Source organism: Psammomys obesus, unplaced genomic scaffold (assembly GCF_907164565.1).
Source record: "Psammomys obesus unplaced genomic scaffold, mPsaObe1.curated_primary_1811, whole genome shotgun sequence".
NCBI classification, from domain to species: domain Eukaryota; kingdom Metazoa; phylum Chordata; class Mammalia; order Rodentia; family Muridae; genus Psammomys; species Psammomys obesus.
In genome coordinates, this window is record NW_026592776.1 from 2,089,686 (window position 1) to 2,116,695 (window position 27,010).

At 39.5% G+C, this 27,010-nt stretch overlaps 1 protein-coding gene and 1 pseudogene across 1 annotated transcript in view; both read right to left on the reverse strand.

Moving 5' to 3' along the window:
- The window catches only part of Cdkl5 (cyclin dependent kinase like 5), a 181,832-nt gene that overhangs the window by 77,149 nt on the left and 77,673 nt on the right, over positions 1 to 27,010 (reverse strand). The gene's annotated exons all lie outside the window — the stretch shown is intronic.
- LOC129683120 (peroxisomal membrane protein PMP34-like) lies at positions 8,697 to 9,200 on the reverse strand (annotated as a pseudogene).

Here is a 27,010-nt window from a genome sequence, read left to right on the forward strand (position 1 = left end):
ACACACACACACACACACACACACACACACACACACACACACACACAGGGTATATCTACCAATTGCCAAGAAAGGATCATTATTTCTATTCTATGTTTTCCTGAAATGCATCCTTGCATCAACAGATATTTCCAGGTAGTTTTCTAATCATAGCTGTTACTATCTACGTTAAAGTATTTCTATATTAAAGTAGATTTTTCTTAAAGGAAGTATATAAACATTTCATTTTTTCCTATCATTATTCTTTTTACTTTTACGGACACCTTTGAAAAGAACTTGGGATGAAATTAATTTTTGCATTATGAGTAAAATTATAAAACGTAAGTGACCTGAAGCACGAGATACATTCCACAGCAGGCGGATTACATGTGTGATGTCTCTTCCACAGAAACAGAAAATATCATCCATTACATACAATGCCATATATGACCTGCATTGGATTACTTGAGAACTACCATAGTTTATTTATACTAAGAGCTGGATTTACTACTACATTTAAATATGTGGGACCAAATCAGGAAGCAATAGAGCAGGAAGGAAGACATCTGACTTTGTCAATTAACCAATGCCTGCTGGGTCCCTGTCTCCCCTGAGCTCCCATACACAGAAGCCTCTAACATGCTGTTGAAAAGTGCATGATAGTAAGCTGCAAAGGCATGAGAGAAGCTTAGAAATGCAACCGGTGTTGTCTGGTATACCACAGGAGTTCAAAATAGGTTAGTCGTGCAAATGTACAGAAAAGCAATTGTACATTCTGTTGAGATATAGCAGTTGGACATATCTTGGGTTTTTGTTTGTGTCTTCTGCTTTTCATTTCATCCTTCTCTTTTGAATTGGAAAACATCACAAACTGAGCTTCACTCATTCCCAACTGCCTCTTTCCAGAGGTAGCTAAAAACAAACAAACAAATAAAAAAACACATTCCTGTTGTTCATGTATTTATCTGGGGGAGAGAGGGAAGGGGCTGAGCATATGGAGGTCAGAAGACATCCAGCAGGAGTCAGTTTTCTCCTTCTACCATGTTAGCCCTGGATATTGGACTCAGGTTGTCAGGGTTGGTAGAAGGTGCCTTTATCCACTGCGACACATTCCTTGCCCTCTCCAGAGGTAATGTCTATCCTGAAGTCGGAATGCATCATTCCCACCACAGATTTTTCTTTTAACTACAATTGTTGTCTGTACAATAAAAATTATCTAACTAGCATGTTACAGCACACATTTTTTTTTTCAGGGGAGGGACTTTTTTCCTTTAAAAACATAAACGTCAAGGCATATCTGAGACAGAAACCCCTTAAGAAGTCCAGTTCAGTGAAATGTACTCCCTTCCCAAGACATTTCGAACTGCTTTTGGTTGTCATTTAGAAGAGGCACACAGGTGCTGCTATAATGCCCTACAGTGTATAGGATAGTTCTACAACACGAGATTATCTAGTACCAAATGCCAACACTACTACTACTCATTTTAAATATTCATTTCTAATGTTTTTTTTTTCATAAGTTTGATCATTTTAAGTAATTTTGTGGTGTTTCATTTGTAGATGTTATCCCTTTAAAAAAAAAACAAACAACGAAACAAACAAAAGCCAAAACTGGTCATCTATCAGGTGTGGTGGCTCACACCTTTAATCCCAGCACTAAGGAGGCAGAGGCATGAGAATCTCTGTGAGTTCGAGGCCAGCCTGGTCTACATAGTGAGTTCCATGACAGCCAAAACTACACAGTGAGTCCAGGTCTAAAAGAAACAAACAAACAAACAAAAAACCCTACAAAAAAATCAATCAAGCAAACAACAACAACAAAAACTACCCTACTTCTTAAATAGGTCACTTTTTAAGGACCTGCCTCTCACCTGAAGGCTTGAGAGAGAGCTCAGTGGATAAGTACTCTTCCAGAGGATCAGAGTTTGGTTCCTAGCACCCACACCGATGTTTCACAATTACCTCTGGCACTAGTTCCAGGGGATCCAAAGTCTTCTTCTGGTCTCCAGGTGCACTTCATACATGTCATGCACATACATGAACTCGAAGCACACATATATACTTGAGTAGACATATACATATAATGTAAATACACACATATATCAAAAGCTATTAAAATATATTTATTATTCTGTTAGAAATTCAGAGATGCTTTCCATTTAGCCAAATTAGTTTCGCTAAGAACCGTCGTCTATACCAAAAGCCAGCAGAACTGCTAATAAGCCTCACATTGTTGAGATAGTGCCACAAGAAGCATTGGTATAAAGTCAGAACTGCTCTCAACTGGAATTTATTTATATCTAAGAGTAATTTCAGGAAAACCTCAATATTAAGCAAGGACTATAAGACAAATTCAATGTATTTACCACTTCATGTTCAGACTGTAAAATGAGCACAGTCTTATGAAAACATTAATATTTTATTAACAACATGTAACCAAAATAGGCATGAAGAATATTTCATGTGTTTTCATTGTTTTTTGTTTGTTTGTTCGGCTTGTTCTTCTTTTCTTTTTGACTCCTGCAGGCAAGGTCTCATGTCATCTAGGCTGGCCTCAAACATTGTATGTAGCCCAGTATGACTTTGAATCTCTGACCTCCGAAGTGCAAGGATCACATATATGGACCACTATGCTAAGTTTTAGGTGGCATTTTGGGAGCATGTGTTATATTTACCTGTCCCTGTGGGCGCGTATATGTGCGCACGCTGGTATGCATGTGTGGTCACTGACATCAGAATTAGATATTGGAAGTTGTAAAAGAATTTCTTTTGTGAATGTCTGGGCCACAGACATGTAAGCAACCACATGTGTGCTGTGCCTATGACGCATCAGATCACCTGGGACTGAAGTCGTACACAGTTGTAAGCCACCACACAGTTTCTGGCAACTGAACTGGGGTCCTCTGTAGAGCAAGTGCTTTTAACTACTGAGCCATCTCTCTAGCCCCCACCTTAATTTTTTTTTTTTTTAGATAGGGTCTGTTATAGATCTTGAAATTCATCAATTTTACTAGATTGACTTGCCAATAAGCTTCAAGGATACAACTGTCTCTACTCCCTAAAGCATACTTCCAGTGCTGAGATTACAGGTGCATTTATTAAGCCCTTCATTAAAAAAAAAAATTGAGCACAGGGGTCTTTCTAGAGTCTCATACTCCAACCAAGTACCATGCATGGGGATAACCTAGAACCCCTGCACAGATGTAGCCCATGGCAGCTCAGTGTCCAAGTGGGTTACATAGTAATGGGAAGAGGGACTATCTCTGACATGAACTGATTGACCTGCTTTTTGATCACCTCCCCTTTGGAGGGGGTGGAGCAGCCTTACCAGGCCACAGAGGAAGACAGTGCAGCCACTCCTGATGAGACCTGATAGACTAAGATCAGAAGGAAGGAGAGGAGGACCTCCCCTATCAGTGGACTTGGGGAGGGGCAGGCGTGAAGAAGGGGGAGGGAAGGTGGGATTGGGAGGGGAGGAGGGTGAGGTTTATGGGGGCATACAAAGTGAATAAAGTGTAATTAATAAAAGTTAAAAAAATTCTCCCAGTCCCACCCTCTCACCCTCTTCCCTCATTCTTCCCTCCCTGAGGATCCAAACTCAGGTCTTCATGATTGCATGGCAGGTACCATATCAATTTAGCAACTAAACCATCTCTGCATCCCTACACCCATTTTTTAAAAAATGTGATATAGAGGATGGAACCCGGAGCTTTGTGCATGCTAAGCAATAACTCTACTAACTGAACCACATCTCTAGCCGAGAAATGGCATCTTAAAGTGACAGTTGCTATAGGAAAAAAAAAAAAAAAAAACTATCTTCAAGCCAAGTCAGTGATATAATTCCTATGTAACAAATTCTATTTTTTCCTTTAGTTTCATAAAACACAAAATACCTTCTACCCTCTGTAATCCAGATATGCCCTCCATGAATATTTAGTTTACAAATAAAATGGGAGTACAAAAGTATAATTTATTCAGACAGAATACCTAATCATTCTCAATGTTCCTTTACTAAACCTGGGCCTGTTCCCAAATCTACATCTCAGTGAATGCTAGCCAGAAATTTAGGAACACTCTTCCAATCTCCTACATCTGTACCTCCAAATATACCTAATTTATCATCAAGTGACAGTGGCTTTATGTCATCTGACTCTTTCCAAATGTATATGAATGCTTCCATCACAGGTCAAGCCTTTAGTACCCTCACTCTAGAATGTTTGACCCCCTGCCACCAGGATCTTGTTTGAAAACAGAAATCCAATATTATACCCCCTTAAAATGTTTTCCAACCTCCACTGACTTAAAAAAAAAAAACAACAAACTATATCACAGCCACCCCCACCCTGCTCCATGCCCACCAGGTGGTGGGCAACAGAACACAGGACAACCCTCTATTCTCCTCCTCTCTCCAGGTCTCACTTGCCAAGCTGCAGCCAATTTTGACCTGCTCTCCTATTACAGGACTGTTCCTCTTGGCCCACCACACTCAACTTCTATGTCTCACAGCTCACTAAAAAGTCTAAAACCAGTAGCTCTCTCAAAACATGCCTTTTATTCATCACCCGTATGAAATGTTAACTTTTACAGGTTTATAGTGCACCATCAAAGTTTGACTCATCACCAGAGCAAATCTGTAAAGGATAAATGACTGCATGGTTGTTCTAAACAGACATTCAGCAAGAAAGACAAATATTGAAGGCTTGCAAACATTTAACTGAACTAAATTTATTGAACACAGATCTGATGACCCAGGTCATCCTTCTTATTGGGGCTCATTTACTACTTTAACAAAGAAATAAACTTTCCTGCAATAATTAAAAAAAAAAAAAGAGTTATGTATGTCTTGGTACACAAGGGAAAGCAAACCAGAAAACCAAGAACACTAAAGAAACAAGACATGTTTCTGGGGTGTTTTTCATTTCTTTCTTTCTTTTTCCTTTTTCTTTTGATGCTGAGGATCAAACCCAAGGCCTTAAATGTACTAAATAAGTTTTCTACCGCTGAGCTATATCCCAGACCCATTTCTGGCTTTTTTTTTTATGACAAAGTACTCCAGGAAGTGAGGCATGAGGTTTGCCTGCATGCTGCCATGTCCCACCCCCACCAAAGAAAAACCTACTAAGACAGAAGTTAGTACCAGTGTAGTAGGGTATTCCTGTTCCAGACCTGACGATGTTTTTGGGAAGATTGTGGAAGGATTTTGGAACTTTGGGTTTGAAGAGTTACTGAGTGTTAAGAGCTCAGTGGGATGTTCTTTGGGAGCTTAGAAGATAAGATGGAGGCCTGGCATATGGAGTTTCAGAGGGAAGGATTAAAGACCATTTGTTACTTTGATTTAAGATTCTGTGGTTCTGGTTACCTGGGGCTGAAGAATCAGCTGTGATTAATAAGATACCAAAACTACTGAAGTGAAACCTTTACTTTGCTGAAATACTTGATGCTGGTCAGTTGGAGCTGAGAAATTAATGGTGATAAAGAGACTAGCAGAAAGCTGGGCTTATAATCCAAGCACTCAAGGAGCCAGAGGCAGGCGGATCTCTGTGAGTTCAAGGCCAGCCTGGTCTACAAAGCAAGTCCAGGATAGCAGGAGGCTACACAAAGAAACCCTATCTTGAAAAACCAAAATGAGAGAGAGAGAGAAAGAGAGAGAGAGAGAGAGAGAGAGAGAGAGAGAGAGAGAAAGAGAGAGAGAAAGAGAAAGAGAAAGAGAGAGAGAAGTATTGTTGAAATGAAAACTTCTGGGAAGTGTTTCTTTAAGAGAACAGAGAAGCTATGTAGAGGTGGCCATGTTTGTACCTCATGTTGGTAGCCAGACTTGGGAATGTGTAAAAGCCACCCAGTTAGTATTATTTTTGAAGGCCTGAAGAGGTCATGCAGCTTCTGTAGCAGTTGAAGGTCTAGATTAAAGGAGTCATGCAAAGCAGCTGAGGCTTGGCCACCATGAAGAGAGCCTACGAGAGGCTATTGTTGAAAGTGTAGCCCACTAGTAGCAAGGAAACCCAGCAGTTTGGAGATGCCAGTACCACAGGATGACCACCAAGAACAGCAGCAGAGGTGGAATGAAGCCAGTCAAGCCTAGAAGACAAGATGTGCATGCTGAGGGTACAGCTTGAGATATGACTCAAGCCCTTTGGAGGAGACCAGAAGACTGTGAGCGGATCCAGACATTGGACAGTTGGAGTTTGGTTTTGCTTTGATCTGATTGTGACCATGCCCTGATTTTTCCCTTTTGAAGTAAGAAAGTATTTGGTTTATATTTATTTTACTGGAGCCCACAAGTGAGAGATTTGAATTTTAGAAGACTTTGGATTTTAAAAGAAAACAGCTATTTTAAGGGGACTAAAATTTTAAGGTGTTTGAATTTGTAAGGTCGTAGGACTTTTAGTTTTTAATGTTTTCAATGTGAGATCTTGGTGACGAATAAGAAAAGAACAGTTGTGCCTCAACAGTGATCTGTTTGTGAGTTATGCAGACAAGGGGTCAATTGTACTGGCTGACTTTGTGTGTCACCTTGACACAGCTAGACTCATCAGAGAGGAAAGAGCCTCAGTTGAGAAAATACGTCCATGAGATCCAGCTGTAAAGGCATTTTTCTCAATTAGTGATCAATGGGGGGAGGGCCCACTTTATTGTGAGTGGTACATCCCTGGCCTGGTGGTCCTCAGGTTCTATAAGAAAGCAGGCTGAGTAAGCCATGAGGAGGAAGGCATGAAGCTGCACTCCTTCATGGCCTCTGCATCAGCTCCTGTCTCCAGGCCCCAGTCCTGCTGGAGTTCCTGTCCTGATTTCCTTAGATGATGAACAGCAATGTGAAAGTGTAAACCCTTTCCTCCCCAACTTGCTTTTTGGTCATGGTGTTTCACTGCCTAGGAAACACAGTTGAACAGATCTGTTCTTCTGGTCTTTAGAATATTTCCAAAAATGAAGACAATTCAAAGAGGCATAATATAAGATCCCTCATATCTGTCCCTAACCCTCACCAGAAGTCCTTTAGTGGGCAGGAAATTAAATTAGCTCTTAACAGTGAAGGAAAACAAACAAACAAACATACTACCTTGGTAAATGCCTCCTTTGCTACTTGACTGCCCTGACCTCCTGAAGGTCTTCCAAATACACTGCAAAACTGCTGTTACTTTCCTCTGTCAATATTGCTTTCACACCAGGGCTGTGAAATGGCTGAATGTGCTATGTTGGCGACACATATATCGGGCTACTATTTAAAAATTATTACTCACTGATGTACTTTTCCCCCTGAAACAATAAAATGATTCTTTTTGGGGACAGTGAGCTGGTTTGGTGGATAAAGGTGCTCACAACACCAGCCGAGTGACCGAAGTTCAATCCTCAGTAATCATGTAAAGGTGAAAGGAGAGAACCAACTCCACAAAGTGACATTTTCACCCTCACAAGAGCACCATGGCACACAAACACAACCTCTTAAACACTCCCACACAAATTAAAAAAAATATTTTAAAGGCGTGGTTTCACTATGTAGCTGCCCTATGGATGTCCTGCAACTATGTGGACCAGGTGATCTGGCACTCACATAGATCTGCCTGCCTCCAGAGTTCTGGAATGAAAAGTGTGCACCACCATGCACACTTCCACACTCACCTGTCTTCTAAGTCTGTGGCAAAGCTGTGCATTTTGCTTTAGTCCAGCAAAAAATGAAAAGTGCTCACAAGCTAGAGGAGAACCAGGAGGCCTCTTTTCACTCAACCACACTAGACTTTTTTTTCCCCTGCTGTTTCTGCTCTAGTTGTGATGAGGTAAGCAGAGAAAGAGCATCTTCCAAGAAGGTAATGAGAAAGAAGCTTCAACACATCCATTTTCCTCAACTGGGAATGTTGGAAACGTCAGCATACACTCACCTACTCTAACTTGCCCTCTTCTTTTTACATTGTTTTATCCTTTTTTGTTGTTGTTTTTTTGGCGTGTGTGTGTCTGTGTCTGTGTGTGTGTGTGTTCGTGCTGACAATTTATTGAAGCTTGTCTGATTGGGGCTTGCATAAATAAACATAGGCTTTTTTTTTTGTAATAAAAGACAATTCAAAATAAATACGTATTTTAAAAAAGCTATGTCAAATACTACCGAATAACTGACATTTACGAATTTTAAGAAAAATCATTTAGGATTAATAATTTTCATTTCCTTCCACAATATAAGGATGAAAAGAATCAAACAGAAATAAAATCATGCCCATGGCATAATGATGTTATTTTAAGTGGGGAACTCTTTACCAAGATTAAGACACATAGAAGTATCTGAGAAGAATCATGTCACTGAATTGTCTGGAACCTGGGAGAGCAATTTGGGAAAGAAAACAAGTGGCAAAGTTGAGAAAAGCTTTAGATGGAAAGTCCATTCCCCTTGAGAATAACTAATAAACGCCCACAAACTTCCACTTTCAGGTTTTCAAATTAGTCTAACCTCTACCCACAGATCCAACCAAGAACCATAAAATTGAGATGGCAATAGGCTCAGCTGTTTAGCCTTTGAGGCCTTTCCAGCCAGTGACAGGAATGTCTGTGGTGAACCAGTGCAAAAGGAGAACCTCTCCTCTTCTCTCTCTGCAGTGCACGCATCTCCACAGTCCTGGGGGTAGGGCTCAGTGCTTCTGTATGCTCTTCGACCCATTACAGTGAAGGTGGCAGCTGTCAGTTTCTCGTGCATAAGGAACATGAGGGCCGTGAGCACTGTCTGGAACAGCTTGGCTTCAAGGCTTTTGTAGAGCCAAGATCCCTTCATCTCCGATAAACTTGTGGAATGCATCGATAATACCTTTGCCATTAGTTGGTAGAATGTCTTCATTCTGAAATTTTGCAACTTGCAGCTTCAGTCTGGTGTTTACTACCCAGAGTGGAGTTGTTAGCAACACATTCACCACTCCTGCAACAAATCCAACCACCAGATCTTTTCCTATAGAAGAACGTTGACCTTTAACCCATACTGCTTTGAGGCTATTAAAAGTGTAGAAACAGACAAAATTCGAGCAGCGGCAGAGACTAGAAATAACTGGTAACCACACACAGTTTGGTGCCAAGAGGCCTTCTTCTCAATTCCAGGAGCACTGCATGTGAAGTTTTTGACTTCTTTTCTCATCAACCTGACGGTGACTTCTAGCCATATCCAAGGGAAAGAACACTGTCATGGCCATCACACTTTCCACAGCTCCGGCCATGCCGTGTACCATGCTTTCTTAGGACAACACAGATGCCATGGTGTTATCCTTTTCACTCAGACTCTGCAGAGTCTGGATTCGTGAAAGGGAGTGTCTCCTGTGTTATCCTTTGAAAGAATAATCTTTCACCTCTTTAATTCTCAAAGGAAATTAGCATCCATGCTTCTCTCCCAACCCTACCCATTCCTATCTCTCTCCAGGGACTTATGATAAGGAGAGAAATTCCAAATATTGACCAAAGATACAACAGCAGGTATTTCAAAATGACTATCTCTATTAAATATAGACCATTTAGGTATACTGATCCAAGAACAAACAAAAGAATATTAAAATTATGGACAGATGATTAACATTTAAAAGAATGGTCCTTGGGGCTGGAGAGATAATTCAGTGGTTGAGCTCATGCTGCTCTTGCAAAAGACCCAAGGTAGGTTCACAGCTGCTCCAGGGGATTTGATAGTCTCTCCTGACCTGCGTAGGCACTGTACTCATGTGCATATTTTACACAGACAGATATACACACATATAATTTAAAACAAATCATAACATTAAAATGGTTCAAGTAAAGAGAAAACACTATTTCTCTGTTAAACTAGTGAGAACAGCTTTGTACAGATTCCTTTATAAGGGCACTAACGGGCTAACGTTCCCATGCATTGTGTAAAGAATGCTCAAGTCTTGATGTCCGCAGTTAATTGCGAGTAAACAATGTATACAGGGCTAGCAATAACACTGGTAACTAGCATGGAGTAAGTGGCTGACTATTTCTGGGGGGATACTAACAGCAACAAAAAAGCCTACACATTCACATCTTCTGCTGAAGTTTAGAGGCAGAAGCTAAAATGATTACAAATTTACGTCTTGTTTTGCAATTGTTCATCAACAGTGATAAATCCTGTGCGTGTGTGTTCTATTCATTTTGGATTCTGGGCAATATACTACTATAGGTTTATATTTCCCTATAAAACACGACAATATAAATACTGAATTCTCTTAAATAAGGCCAACATGCTAGTGGTTATTTTTCTCCACTAGAAACATGAGTTGCTTGGGAGGTCACAGGCCCTAGGTGGGAAACTATTTCTATTGTTCCACAAAATAAATAGGATATGGCCATGGAATTGCTCTCTACAGAATCATATTTATACCCATAGAGTAGTGCTGCCCTCCACTCTGGTCAGAGAAACTCCATTTACAATGGGCAGTGGTAATTGCAGAGGATTAGATGTAGTCAAAGTAATGAGAACAAAGGAGTCAGCCATCAGTCAGCAACAACACCCACCCCCAGGCTCAAGGTGCATGGCAAGAAGAGGGTAGACATAAAAGAGTCAAGCAAAGGCATGAAAAGGTATGATAGCTACATTTGGAGCATGGTAATGCACTTGCACGCTTCACCACACAGCAATTGTGTTTACCTGTATAACACTGGGCCTGGTCAACATCCTGCCACAGGAAGCAAACACAAAAAGCCAAGGCCCCATCCATAGAAGGACCTATAGGCAGATAATGGTAGCTAATGGGGGATGGAGGTCAAGAAGACTCAGCTCTGCCTGAGTATTTGTAGACAGTAAGTAGTCCCTGGGGGAGGAAGAGGCATTTCCTTTGGTGGTATAATCATGGGTAGAAAGCTCATGCTCTTATAACAGTCCCTTCTAGGATCTTGTAAAATAAACCTTAAGAAAATGCAATGGGTCAAAAAGAATAGGAAAACAGAGTGAAGATGAGCTGGGAAGGGGATCAGCTGAGATAGAAGGAGAACAAGAGAGGGTAATAGGAAGGTGAATGATAAAAATATATTATATACACATATGAAAATGTTATTATGAAGCCCATTCCTTTTCTTCCTTGTATTGAAAATAGATTTTTTTCCTCACATAATAAATCCTGATTATGGTTTCCCCTTCCTCTACTCCTTCCAGTTCTTCCCTACCTCCCCTCTTATCAGATCTGCTTTCTTTCTGTCTCTCATTAGAAAACAGACTTCTAGGAAGTAACAACAAAACATCACAAAATAAAATATAAGCTAAAACAAAAACGATGACACTAAAATTGGACAGGACAAACCAACAGATGGAAAAGAGGCCAAGAGAAGGCACAAGAACCAGACACGCACTCATTAACATAGTCAGGAATCCCACAAAGACACTAAACTGGAAGTCAGAATATAGATGTAGAAGACCAGGTGCAGACCTGTGCAGGCCCTATGTATGCTGCTTTAGTCTCTGTGAGCTCATATGAGCTTCACTTAGATGATTCAGATGTTCTCCTGGTGTCCTCCATCCCCTCTGGCTCTTACACTGTTTTTATTTCTTCTTCCACAGGGTTTCCTGAGCCATGAGGGGAGGGATTTGATGGAGACATCCCATTTAGGGCTGAGTGTTCTAATGTCTCTCATGTTCTGCATAGTGTCTGGCTGTGGGTCTCTGCATTTCTTCCCATCTACTGCAGGAGGAAGCTTCTCTGATGATGAAGCCTATTCATACATAATATATGCAAATAAAAATGTAAGTATACTTAATGAAACTCTCAAGTTCAAAAGAAACAGGCTTATCCTTCAGGCTACCTGGGTATAGGGCATCTCAGGTGCCTAAGTGCCACTGACACTGCCAAGATGAGAGGGACTGTGAGGTATAGCAGGAGAAATGTGGAAAGTCACCATGTAACAGAGCAGTGCATTCCTTTAAGGACAGTGTGTCTGACAGATGCATTTACGTATAACAAGTAGGCATGATAACAAAATGGGTTAACCCAAATCTGATTAAAGTACAAAGCCAATGATCCTCACAATAGACACACACACATACACACACACACACACACACACACACACACACACACACACACACACAGGGAAGTTATAATTAACACCAACTTTTTCTTTTCCTAAAGCTTTTCAGGGGTAGAGAGCCTATTCAGCGGTTACGAGCACTTACTGCTCTCACAAAGTTGCCTGGGTTAGATTCCTAGCACTCACAGGGTGTTTCACTTCCAGTTCCTGACCCTATGCTCTCTTCTGATCTCCTCAGGCTCGAGGCACTCATGAGGTGCACATATATACATGCAGGCAAAACGCTCAGCCACATAAAACAAATACATGTGAAATAAATAAATAAATATACTTTCAAAGTGTCTAATTTAGAAAAAAAACTCTTCATGCCTTATTATGCATTATGGAAAACAACTAGAGAACCCCAGTCTTTCATTCTCTTGCCACACAAAAAATATCAAATACAAAGTAATAGACTGCAGTGCATTTTTTTTTTAAAGAAAAGCATTTGGTCTTCATATTCAACTCCCCATCGTTTTATCTTACATATGCATGACATCATATTAAAGATGTGGAAGATGAACTATTTACCATAATCACATATGGCTTAAAGATATAGTCATGTCACTGCAAGCACTAAAGATAAAAAAGATGGAAGACAAATTTCCCAGTGTGGTGATACTAATAGAACAACAGTGGCCTATGAGTTTTCTATAGTTCAGTGATGTCAGAGAAATAGCCAAGTAACACTATAAACAACACTATAAACACTATCAAAACTTTGGGTCTGCTTACCTAATTTCCAGAATACTACTGAATATACAGAATTCAACCCAACAGCAAAACAAACAACAATAACAAACGTAAACAACTGAATTTTTAAACATGGAATAGACTTTGACAGACATCTCTCAAAAGCCACGTAAATGACAAAAATGAATATGAAAAATGTTCAACAGCACTACTCCACAGAGAAATGCCAATCAAATTGCACTGATGGGGCTGGAGAGATGGCTCAGTGGTTCAGAACAATGGCTGCTCTTCCAGAGAACCCAGCTTTGAGTCCCAGCACCCACACGGTGGCTCACAACTGGTGTCCAAAACCCCAGGACCAATGTAATCATATGGCCTTCACAGGCACCAGGAATTCATGTGATGCAATGAAATTGTCTTCTTACTCAAATAAAAAAAAAATGCCTATCATCAAAAAGAAAAAGGACACAAAGCTCTAGGGGCAACATACACAATGTTGGTAGAAATGTAAATTAGTATCGGCACCATGGAAAGCAGAATGAAGATTCCTCCAAAAATAAATAAATAAATAAATAAATAAATAAATAAATAAATAAATAAATAAATAAATAAATAAATAAAAAAATAAATAAATAAATAAATACAAACCCCACATCTTTCACATGGTCTAGCAGCCCACGACTGGCTATCTTCACAAAAGAAGCAAAATCCATATTGAATACAGACACTTGCACTCTCATGGTTAGTGTCACACTTTTCACAGTAATGAAGGTAAGTGCACACCGGTGGATGGACAGACAATAAAAATGCCCATGTAAGCAAGGAAATGCATATTGTATGTACAAATAAAAATGCAAGCTTGCCATTTGAGACAACATAGAAGGAACTACAAGCCATTGTCCTAAGTGAAATAATTCCATTCATATTTAGATAGGAAAATGTGGACCTTTTAGAAAAAAAAAAACGGGAATCAGTGAGTAATAATGCTGAAAATCCTGTTCAAGACTGGGTGGCGGTAGTGCATATCATTAATCCCGGCGCTCAGGAGGCAGAGGCAGACAGATCTCTGTGAGTTTGATGCCAGCCTGGTCTACAGAGAGAGAGTTTCAGGAGAGCCAAGGCTAGAGAAATAAAACCTGTCTCAAAAACCCAACAAAACCAACCAAACAAAACAACAACCAAAAATAACTCTCTTTAAATACCATTATCAAAGGCATCAGTGAGATGACAAGTTTTTAATCTTTTAAAGAAAAGTGGCTTTTCTGCCACATCTAATTACTTGCAGTTTCTCAACTGAGTTTGTACTTTGCTTCAAGTATTTATTCAATCTTCATTTATTAATTTCACTGACGAACTTTTTTCAAGCTTCTATTCTGTGATAGGTACTAAACAATGCAAGGGGGCTCTTTCCTCATGGAGGTTATATTCTGGAAGAAAGGGCAAAAAGCAAAACAAGATCGGGCTAGGGATGTGGCTCAGTAGTAGAATACTTGTCTAGGCTGCGTGATTTGACCCCTAGTACAATAAAGGAAGATGATATTAACAGCTGTAGTACAATAAAGGAAGATGATGTTAACAGCTTTATGGGAAAAAAAAATAAGGCGGGACAACTCCACAGGATCTGCGCAGGAAGAGAATTTCAAGGAAGTAACACAATTTTAGCTTTCTTTAAGCGATAGTAAGCCAGCTGCACCGCTAGTCCATTTCTCTTTCCCCTTCAGTTCCTTCCTTTGAGGAGCGTTCGCAGGGCCTTCCAGCTTGTTCGGAGACTCCTCTTTCCGTGATCCCTAGCATTCTATCTACATCCCCAGGAAGGAACTGCCCTGTAACTGACTGCATGGCCTCACTTCCTGAGCTAGACAACAATTAACATTTGCGAGAACAGGGGCCTTATTTTAACTGTGTACTGCAATGCCTAAGAGAAAGGCCCCCCCAAAAGGATAAGATAAGACCAGTTGGACACGCCAGTTTTGTTGTTTAGCCTTTTTTTTTTTTTTTTTTTTTGAGAAAGGGCTCCACTTTAGTTGTCCAGGTTGGCCTCTAGTTCACGACAATCATCCTGCCTTAGTTTCCCAAGTGCTAGGATTGCAGGCGTAAACCACCGTGACTGGCCAGTACATACATTTTTAGGTACCCCTGATAAAATTTTCAGCAATCATGAAGAAATGAGACAAAGGGCATCCTGGACAAGAAAATGAGGTGAGAAGATTTAGCTGTAACTAAAAACACTGCAGAAAGTAAAGCTGTGAAATATGACCTCGATAAAAGGATCAACTGTCTAAGTTTCAAAACAATGGCTTCTTCCTACACAGCGTTGATTCTCAAGCACAGATCACACCCCATTACTGCATTGTTGTGAGCCCTTTCCTTCTATATAGCAAGCTTTCTATAGATGCTGACCATGCCCTTCATGCCCTTTATGCCCTTTGTCCTAAATCCACAGCGAAATGTCTGCTTAATGAATTAATCTGAAGTTTTAAAGTCCATCCTTGTGTTTGTCTTTAACTAGGACAAAGACACTCCTTACATGGATACATTATAATCAAATTTCACGGCCAATGAAGCCATACGAATTTCAAAGATATATGCATCAGAAACATCAAAGAGGGATAACTGCTTCAAGAAATTTTAGAGAAAATTATAAATTCTGGAAAAAATGTGAACTAACAGATGTCTGTGGGAGAAATTATACATTATTTCTTAACAAAACAGCAGAAATTTTATATTCAATGCTCTGTGTGTATGTGGCACAGAACAAACATTACCAAGTACATGGAATATGAATGTAAGTGAGACTTGAGTCTACATTTCAAAAAAAGGGGGGAGGAAAAGAAATAATTTTTTTTTTCCTGAAAAGTCAAGGGAAAGGAAGCATGGATCTTTTCTAATAGAGAAAACATGGCTGAGTTATAACTGCTTTACAGAAGTCCTTGAGTTAAAGTCTAAATCCAACACGGATGATATTGGCATTCTGGATTTGAATTATGTCCTAACTATTCTGCCAGCTTTATTAAAAAAAAACAAAACCAAAGCTAAAGCAGAATTGATTAGAAAGTAGAAAGAAATATGATATAAAATAAATTCACATATCCAAAACCAAGTTAAATTTTCTATTCAGCTTTAACAATCAAACATCAATCAGATTTCTAAGAAAATTTTGTTTCCTACTTATAAAAATAGGCCAAAAGAAAAACTCTCCATATAGAGAACTATATTCCAACAGTTATGTCCGGGGTCCTTTCTTACACTAATGCTGTCAAGTCTACCTACATGGTTTCCTGGGTGGTTGGAAGAAAACAGACCCAATCTTTCTCATTGGAAATATTCCTTAGTAATATTCAATTTGTGGCATCGTCTTTCAGACACTTCTATTACTCTTGATGCCATGCAAATGAAGGTGGTGACAAAAACCTCAAAGGCCATCACACTTCCAAAAGAAGAAACTCAAGGGCCATAATACTTCCGAAAGAAAGATGAGGTCTTCAGCTTGAGAACCAGACTTCAGGGATTTTGAATTATGTCAGTGTCAATTTTCTACCTATGAAATTATACTAAAAGTTATAAGGCATAATGGTACACTTCTAGTAGATTGTAGGTAGAAGCACACACACACACACACACACACACACACACACATACACACAAAGAAACAAACAAACAAACAAACCAACCAACAAGAAGTTCCAAGTCATCCTTGGCTACATATTGAATTCAAGACCAGTATGGGTTATAAGAGATGCTATTTGTTTGTTTGTAGCACAGTGTAGCTCAGTGGCAGTGTTTGCCTGACATGCAAAAAGCTATGGATACAATCCCCAGCTTAGATATTACAAGGCAGGCATGGTGGGACAGACTTGTATACCCAGTACTAAGGAGGTGAATGCAGGAGGAGCAGAACCCTGGGGTCATCTTCAGTTTCACAATAAAGCATGGCAGCTTCAAGATCAGATTGGGATATATGACCCTTGGTTCTATGACTTCCTTAAAAAAATGTACTTGGCCAGGTGTTGTGGAATATGCTTTTAATCCCAACACTAGAGAGGCAAAGTTAGGTGGATCTCTGTGAATTCAAAGCCAGTATTATCATCTACATAACAAGTTCCTTAAGGTAAGTCCCAAACCAAACAGGGCTACGTTGAGAGACCTTGTCTCAAGAGAAGTTACTATTGAAATGGGGGGAGTGATATACATAATTGATTATTCCTTACAATTATGTTCCAGTCTGTAATTATTTCAGGGTAAAAGTGTAGAGAGAACAAGCAAGCTACATGGGAAAATGAATGTGAACTAGGAATGGGGACTGACAGTGGTAATGCCCAATCCAATTCCAAGGCTCTAGAACTTCCACAGTCCAAAAGGCACAAGCGCCCCATTACTAAATAACCGATTCATCTTCACACACCACTTCTAAAAGAAAAAAAAAAAAAAAAAAAAAAAAAACGAAATGTATCATCTCACTAAGAGACTAGGTTTTCCAAATGAGACTGTGTCGACTGTCAGAACAAGATGTGACAAACGGCAGATTTGATGATTTGTTCCTGTGTTCTCCGTTTCCCCCAGTTCCCTGGAGTGGGAAGATGCTTAATGACGGAGGGTACATTACTTAAGAGGGAAGGGAAAAAAGATCCAAGAACATTCTTTTTGTGTCTCTGAAAATCATGGATACACCCGTGATTTTATCACGAGAAATGAAGGAAGCTGATCCTGGAACCGTGTCATAGAGTCATTCAAACTAAATTACAAAAACAGTGATTACACGTGGATTGTGTTTCATGAGGGAATATTTCACAAGATAGCCCAAAACACTCTGTAATTGCCTTGGCCTCCATGAGCCACCACAGCCAGCTTAGTTTGCTTAAATTAAGATGTCCTAATGAAGAGTTCCCAAGACCATTCAGAAGCTCTCAGAGAAGGAATACAAATAGACCACTTTTGCAAAACTTTATTGAATAAAGAATTTTCTAGCACAGGAAACCAAGCTGAACATGACAGTAACATCAAATGGTAAGCAAATTAATATTTCTTGCATAAAATTGTATGTGAAGCTGTCATGCAAGAAGAAAAGTCTGCAGCTCAGCATTTTCAATCACCCGTGGAATGTTTTAAAAGGCATTAGAAGAAATGGGTAGCATTTTTTTATATGTTTCAAGTCAATTACACAGGTATTGCGCAGATCTCCTACACCCTCTCCTGCTTTCCAAATAAAATCTTAATATGAACATGAAAATGCTAGTCATCCCAAGAGACTACAAAACTCACAACAAATATAAGATCTGAGTTAATATGCTTTACATAGAACATAGCAAAGAATGCCCATTTTTGCCAAATTCATGTAGGCACATTTCATGGTTCACCTCTAAGTACTTCTTTAAAAGTTTGTAGTGTTCACAAGTGCTGTTTTCAGTACAATTGTTTCATTCAAGTATGACTCTACCTTGAACAAGAAAAATAAACGGTGTCAGCAATAGGATTGCTGCCATAGTATATAAGAGAAAAAGAAAACTCATCACAATTACATATTATTACATAATATTACATATTATTCAGTAAATTTTTAAGGGAAGAGATAATTTACTTTCACATCAGGAATTAAGCAGTGTAAACATAATATGGGTCCAAATAATAAAATCCAGGAGAAAGGCTCAACTTTCAATGGTGTTTTTGTATTATTTTAAAATTTAGTTTGTGAATTTATACTGTATCTGCTTCTACAGCTAAATAATAAATCACTTTTCTCCATACTCAGAGCCATTCTAGGATAATATGGGAGAAATAAGGCCTTGTACATCACCTAATACACCTAATTATATTTGGACTAAATGTTCTTTGAGTCAACCATTTTATTTACTTTGTTTGTTCAGCTTACCATCTTTTTAATAATCTGCCAATAAGCTAGATGCCTCCAGAGTCAAGCACTTTAAATACGAACATATATCTTGGTTATAAATCTCTTTCACTTCCTATCCCAGACCCTTATGGTCTAATGTCTTTGTATCTGCTAATTCCCACAACTGAGGCCATGGAACATCATCTGTCCTGAAGCACAGGTACGCTTTCTACTATATTTTCTCTTAAGCAAACCGAGCAAAGCCACGATGCTTTCAAGCACAAATCACAATGTGTAGGTTATCAGGCTGCGGTTGGCACAACCACTGCTACTGTTGGATAGCTGCTACTCTACAACACTAAGGATGTCCAGCATCCTTGCTTTCCTTTGCTTTTCTCTCCACCCGAACCCTCTGAGAAGTCTGTGTATCTTCACTGGCAAAGAAAAGGCTGAGTGGAAGCCAGAGAGGATACTTCCTGCCTGCCTTCCCCCTTCGACTCTGAATTCTAAGTATAGACTGAAGAAAGTCTCACAGGAACCACCCGATCATTAGGGAACACGGTAGCGAGAGCTCTTGATGAGGAAATGTGGGAAGGGCTCTGTGGATCAGCTGGACCACAATACACCTCATCCTCCCCATCTCTCCCACGATTCTTAATGGCCTTGAATAAACATAGACCGGTTCAGTGATATTCAAGACAGAAGATACCAGGGACACCGCCAGCATGAAGAGGAAGAAGATGCTTTTTTTTTTTCCCTGTGGGGCAAAAGAGGAAGCAATCCACCTGATTCGGGCAAGGAGGGCATTCTTCCTATGCTCTTTAACTGTCACACTTAAACTTCTTTACTGCAACCTTCTGCAAGTGCATTTCCAAACTTGGAGCAGCTCCAAGTGCCTTCCCTTGCTTGCCCAACTTCTCTTCTTGTCGAATCACATAGAACACATGTGCCAGGTGGAAGACTGTAGGCATAGAATATGATCTGCAGGACCCAGAGGTGCAGGCAAGAGATCTGAAAGGCTTGGTCATCGCAGGCATTTTCACAGCCAGACTGGGGAGTGTTGCAATGGAACTCAAACTGCTCGTCACTCCAGGCTGATGAGAGAGTAATCCCTAGGAGCTGGGTTTGGAAAATGAAGAGGATCTTGATCCACCCCTTTCCTCCCGCTGTGGAGTAGGGATGAATCTTTCCTAGGAGCTGGCCTAAGGCACTCCAGTCACTCACGTGGCCCATCCGTTGTTCTTGCACTTGAAAGGAAAGTGGGCACACCAAGTGAATACAGGCCTTGAAGGATGAAGTAAAATAAAAGAGTAAGTTCAAGAATCACGCCCACCTACAGTTTAAAAGCCTCCTGCTGTGTGGTACCTTCCCCACTCCTTCGCCTAATAAAAGAAAATTGATGACACCAGGTAAAAGCTTTTGGGAATTCATTTTCATAAATGTAAGTGTTCCTATACCAGAACATATATGCGTCTATAATGAAACAAGTTACATAAATAGGAAAACAGATTATGTTTAAAGGTCTCCTTTATTTTAGCACAAAACAATCTCCAAAAATGATTTGGCATAGTAGTAACTCATACTCATACACTGACTGATGCAGCTTCAGAAGTTGGGCCAACACTTCCCAAAGATACAGTGATATTCATTCATCCATTACGTATTCAGTGTCTGCTAGGTGAAATGTACTATAAGGGGCATGGGCTCTTACTGGTAAGTAAACCAGAATATACTTGTGGAACTTAAAATCAACTGGGGAAAATAGATAATTTCAAATATAGTGTTTTGCAGGTACATGCCAGTAATCTCAAGCCCTCAGAAGGCTAAAGCAGATGGCTCACTGAGAGTTATAGGCCAGCCTGGGCTCCCTATTGAGCTATCCTGAGCTACAGAGTAAGCTCTTGTCTTTTACAAATACAGCACTTTATTAAATCTATGATCTAATTGATTATAAGATAGATCATTTCACAATTCTGAAAGGACTCAAGAAATCCAGTGTAAGATACATCCTACATCTTAATTTCAGATGTGTGTGTGTTATATAATCAAAGGAAGGCTCACTGAACACGTGAATACACAATCATTGCAAATTTAAATAGATGCTGAGAAGATAACGACCAGAGGCACTGACAGAGAATAAGGTGAGAAAACCCCAGTCAGACTGATTAGAGATAGACATACAGGAAGTAAGAAAATTATTGCTGAATGAGAAGGAAACAGCAAAGATTTTAAAGGTAAAGAACTCAATGTATTAGAAAAAAATTAAAAGGGAGGAGGTATAGCTGTTGAGGTAGTGGACAGTGTAAGGGACAAAGGTCACAGAAGAGCGATGTCAGAAACTACTTAGTAGCAGAGAAGCCTGGGCGCAGAAACAAAGATTAAACTGTGAAACTAAGACAAGACTAAGGCCATGGAAGAAATTACGGATGGTTGTCTGAGGCTTCGCAGAGTGAGTGGGAGGGCTGGCAGGACAAGATAAGAGTAAGGGGAATACAGATCAGTAAAAGGATGGGAACTCCATGCTAATAGATATCAAGTGAGTTTTGACGGAAACCAAATGTGAAGAGGATATAAAGAGTGATGGGAACCTGAAGAGATGGCCCAGTGGTTAGGAAGATATAACTATGAGACATGAAGAGCTTAAGATGAAAACGTTTTCAGGGGGAGCACTGATATCATCCCCTAACCTACAAGTGTGGGTGGAAGCTGGTGTGATGCAAAATATGAGCCTTACAGTTCTGAAAACCTGCTAGTCTTCATCCACTTCCTCTGTAGAGCCTCTATTTCTTTGTGCCAAAGTCCTCAAAGCTAAAGCAAAATTAAGGACTTGCTGCCTCCAATTTGGAGTATAACAAATGCATCTCACCATGAAGAGGTCGCAGATAATTTTTACATAACAAATAACTATTATTTTTAATTAAGTACTTTCAATGCAGCAAATCATTTATAAAGCATTTTCATCTGTTGACCTAAAATTACATTCATGATACTGAACATTTTAATTTGCCTACTTCAAATAACATTTTTTTTCCCCAAACACAGATAGTCATTGTAAATAACTGGGTATGATAAAACAGAAAACAAATATTCCTTAACACAAACAGAGTAAGACTTTGTCAATTAATAATCAATTTTGAACACCTAAAACCTAATGTGTTTCTTTATTTAATGCCCATTCCTCATGATACTTTCTATGAGAAAAACAAAATTTAAAAGGAACCCTAAAAAAAGGGCAAGGTTAGTGAAATTTATTGTGTCAATCACCTGAGCTTGTTTGCAACTGTTATTGAAGAGTAAGAACAGAAGCTTCCCCAAATTAAAATGTGTAGCAAGTTATCACAGTATAAGGTTTCAAAGTACACAGAGTACTTTCTCAGCAGGGTAAATAACACATTTTAGATGAACTGTCCTCTGTTGTTCAGATTATGAAAGAAGTCCTATTAAGCTAAAGTCACCGAGATCTAGAGTTTATAATTAGTTCATTCCTCAAGGCTAATTGAAAACAAGTCATTGGCAGCAAAGACTTTCACATTCATTCTCATTCATTTTTTACATTTAAACGCGGCTTCATCTCCAGAGATTTTAAAGTGCTTTAGAAATTGAGTTATTTTTGCAAAAACAAACAGGGTGGAATAGTAAAGAAAAATCCCCAGAACTACTTTGGTGTATTCTATAAAAGGTAGCTGACAAATCAAAAAACTAATGCTTGGGGGGAGGAATCAAGAGTCATAATATTTTTAGTTAATTTGGGATACAGTTCTTAGCAATTTTCAAGAATTATATGAAGTTCTTAAGCTTTTAAAATATTTTGTTCTGAAAAAGTTCTTACTAAACATGCGAAAATAGAGATCTAAGATTCAAAAGGACGAAAATAACCAAGAATGAGTCATTTTTGCTAAGCAAATGGTTCACAGGAAAGTTTAAAACCCTCTTGCCGAACATTATTTTTAAACTGGACAAGATCGTTCTAATTTTAAGATATAAACGTAGGACTTCCAGTTTCAGCTTCAACACATGCAGCACTTAGATGTATCATAACTCCCATCATTACAGCAAGAAAAAAAAAAACTAACAAATTTCAAGTCAGCAAGTTTGCTCCAACCCACCAGAGAAGTGAGGACATAAGGCAAGGCAGTCCCCTATCTCTAGATGGGCAAATATGTGGAGTTGCACCCAAGACACTCACCAGAGGCAGAAGGCACTAGAGTGAAATATTAGCAATGAAAACCAACCTGGCAAATGCTAAGCGAGACAAGTGTATGGAATGAGAGCTCCTAGAAGAAGAGATCCTCCCATTCTTGCAGCCTTGCCTCCATTAATCTCAGTAGGTTCTGACTGGGAAATCTCCCCTTTTTAGGAAAAGAAAAGTAACCATTCTGAAATATACTCAGGGCCTAAGAACCAATAAGAATCTCTTCTTTGCTAGGCATGGTGGAGCTTGCCTTTAATTATAGTGCCCAAGAGACAGAAACAGTTTGTGGCCAGCCTGTTCTACATAGGGAGTTTCCAGGACGTCAAGAGGTACACAGAGATCCTGTCTCAAAAGAAAACAACAGAAACAAAATCCAAAATAAAACAAAACCAAAAGCCTCTTCTTTGGGCAAGGAGAATGTAAGTATTTTTGAAATCCACACAGGGGAAAAGTAACAGTTTTCAAGTCAATTCCTTCTTGTAACCCAGGCCCACCTTATACTTGGACTATCCTGCCTCAGTCTCCCAAATAGCTAGGATTAAGTCTGTATCATGTGACCCAGTTCAATTAAGTTCAGAATGTTCTCCCAAACAAAATGTATACGGAACGTATATATCCCAGAAGAAGGGAAATTAGATAGCTATAGTCCAAGTGTCATTTCTGTTTTATTTAACAAAAGGAAGAGAAAGAAGCAGCAGCCCTAAAAATGTTTGTGAAGGACACAGCAAGGACTTGTGCCCAACTGAAGTCATAGGTGACAAACACTTCCCCACTTGATCCTTCCTGCCATTTCAACGGGGTTCCGGTCCAGAACAGTGGATCACCACCCCTATTTTGGTCACTTTAACAACACTGTACTTGAAGTTCCAGCGAGATCAACTGGTCTAGACAAAGAAATAATGTCTAACTTGTAAATGAATACAGAATACTGTCCATTTTCACAGACGAAAATCCGAAAGAATCTACTCCCCCCCCCCAAAAAAAAAATCCCAATCTACTAGAACTAATAAAGTTAGAAAAGTTGCAGAAAATAAGAGCAAAACACAAAATCCAGTAAGCCTCAAAGTGTTAAATATGCAGTTAGCATATGATCCAGGAATTCAGTATACATCCCAAAATACTGAGAACAAGTGCTTGTATCCTTGTGGGTAAAGCAGCATTCGTAATAGCCAAAGATGGAAACAAGTGTCCATCAGCAGATGAATGGATGGATAGGAAAATGTGAGGCCTACATGATATACACACATATACACTGGAATGCTACAAGAATGAAGTTCTTGTATGCACAACATGGGTGAACCCTGAGAACATAATTCAAATGGAAGAAGATACAAAAGGCCAAATACTGACTATTTCAAGAACACAAAATATCTACCATAGGTAAACATCACAGAAAAGAAAAGAAAAGAAGCTTGAAGTTATTAAGCACTGGGGTGGAGTAGGGGAAATTTGGGAGACAGTGCTGACCTTAGTTCCAAGTTTCTATTTAGGCTAGAGAAAAAAAAATAGAAACAGATGGTAGTGCTGTTTTCATATTACTATGAATGTGCTGTACAAGCTTCGTCACAATTACAAACAAACAGGAATATTGTTCTACACTACCAGCAAACAATCTCAAGAGACAATTTAGAGATCACTTTCAGTTACAAAAGCATGAAAATGAGTCAGGGACTAAATGAATAAAATATTTGGGGATAAATTTCAGATTCCATGAAACCCCATCAAAATTCCAGTGGCTTTCTCACCTCCAGGAGCGGAAAAGCTGACCCTAAAATCCATATGTCAGCACAAGGTACTTCAATATACAAAAGAGCATTGGAATAAAAAGAGTTGGAGGACTCAGACTTCCTGATGTCCAACTTTATTACACAGTTGCAATAATCAAAATAATTTGGTATTGGCATGAAGACAGGAACAATGCCCAATGGACCAATATTAATGATGCGCAATCTCCCTCATATATGGCCAAGTGACTTTCAACCAAGGTGCCATTACAAGTAAACGGAAGAAAGAACTGTCTGTTCAACAAAAGGTTGCTAGTACAACTAGATATTCACATGCAAAAGAGAGAGCCAGATGTGGTAGTCACGCCTGTAAATCCCAGCTCTTGCGATGTGGAAGCAGGAAGATCAGAAATTCAAGGTCGTCTTTAGCCACAAGTTGAGTTGGAGAGAAGCCTGAACTATCTGAGACCCAGTTTAAACAAAACCAAAAGCAGAGGCCGAGACTTTACTCTGTTAGTAAAGTTCATGGCACGGAAGAATCAGGACAGCCCTTTCAGATCCTGAACAGCCACATAAAAAGCCATGCAGAGCTGTGCCAATCTGGAACACTAGTGCAGGCAACTGGGACAGGCCCGTTTTTGCTGGCGAGGCAGTCTGACCAACTGGTGAGCACCAAGTTTAATAAGAGACAGTGTCTCAAGAAGTATGGTGGAAGGGGCTGGAGAGATGGTTCAGTGATTAAGAGCACTGATTGCTCTTTCAGAGGACCTGGGTTCAACTCCCAGAACCCACATAGCTGCTCACAACTGTTTGTAATTCCAAGAGCTGACATCTTCACACAGACGTACATGCTGGCTAAACACCAATGCACAGAAAATAAAAATAAATAAATCATTAAAAAAAAAAAAAGAAGTAAGGTGGAGCCAGGCATGGTGGTATAGACCTTTAACCTCAGCAGTAAGGAGGCAGTGGCAGGAAGATCTCTGTAAATTCTAGAGCAGTTTCATCCCCAGGGCAACACAGTGAGGCTCTGTCTCAAAAAAAAAAAAAAAAAAAAAAAGTAAAGGTAGATATTGATAAAGGAAGACACCTGCCTTCCACGTGCATTATCACACACAAACCTATGAAACACATGCATTACATACATACACACAACAAAACAAAAACACCAGGGGCTAGAGGAATGACTCAGTAGCTAAGAGTACTAGCAGAGCTCTTTCCAAAATCTAGAGTTGGATTCCCAGCACCGACATGGTGGCTTACAACCGTCTGTATCTCCTGTTCCAGAAGATCCAATGTCCCCTTCTGGCCTCTGTGGAGACTACATGCATGTGGTGCAGAGACACCTGCACATTAAATTAACAAATTAATTATAAATAAAAATAAAGTTGGACCGCTGTATCAAACTACAGGAAAATCACATGAACATTAACAAAATAGATCAAGGACCCAATAAATATAAGAGCTAAGATTATACTAGTATTCAATTTTTTTTTAGCAGATGTGTTCAATTCAATACATATATGCACACCTAAATTTTAACATTATTGAATTTCAGTGTTTTATTTTTAATGGAAGCAGTAAAGGAAAAATAAATAGTATATCAAATTAAAAGCTTTTGTGCATCAAAAACATTAACAAGAATATGAAAAAGCCACCTACAGAATGAGAGAAAATACGTGTAAACCGCGTACTTGATGAAAAGTTTGTTCTCAAACTCAACAAAAACAACAGAAACCTAACTAAAAAAAAAAAAAAGCCAGACATGATGTTGAATGCCTTTGATCCCAGTACTCGGCCTACAAAGTGAGTTCAGGACAGCCAAGGCTACACAGAGAAACCCTGTCTCAAAAAACAAACAAACAAACAAACAAACAAACAAACAAAAGTCAAAAGAGTTAAATAGACATTTCCCTAATGGCTGGACAGATGGCTCAGTGGTAAAGAGCAGCTGCTGTGTAATCATAAGGACCAGAGTTCACCTCCCTACAATCATGTAACAAATAGGCATCCCTCCAAAAGCTTATAACATTCCCGCTCTGGGGGGGGTTGGGGGGTGGCAGAAGGCGGAAGATCACTGGAGCTTGCTGGCTTCTAGTCTAGCTAGGACACAAGGGGATCCTGCCTCACGGAAGCAAGTAGAGAATGCTTAAAGAGGACGTCTATATGCGTGGCCACCCACATGTGTACACGTGCACACGCGTATGCATGCATTCACACACACAAATCAATCAACATAGATACTTTTAAAGAAAAAGAAGATATACAAATGGCCGATAAGTTCATGAAAAGATGCATCCCATTACCAATCACAGGGAAGCGTCAATCAGAACAACAATGAAGCAATACTTTACCTCCAGGGAGATGGCTACAATGTTTTAAAGAGGAAATAAAGTAGGATATGCGAACACTGCTGGTGGGAATATAGAATGATGCTACTGCTATGGAAACTGGTTAGCAGTTCCTCAGAAAAGTTAAACATAGAATTTCCATATGATAGTCTTCCTCTCCTAGGTATGCACCCTACAGAACTGAACACAGGAATCTAACACTTGCACATGAATGCTCATAGCAGCACTATTTACA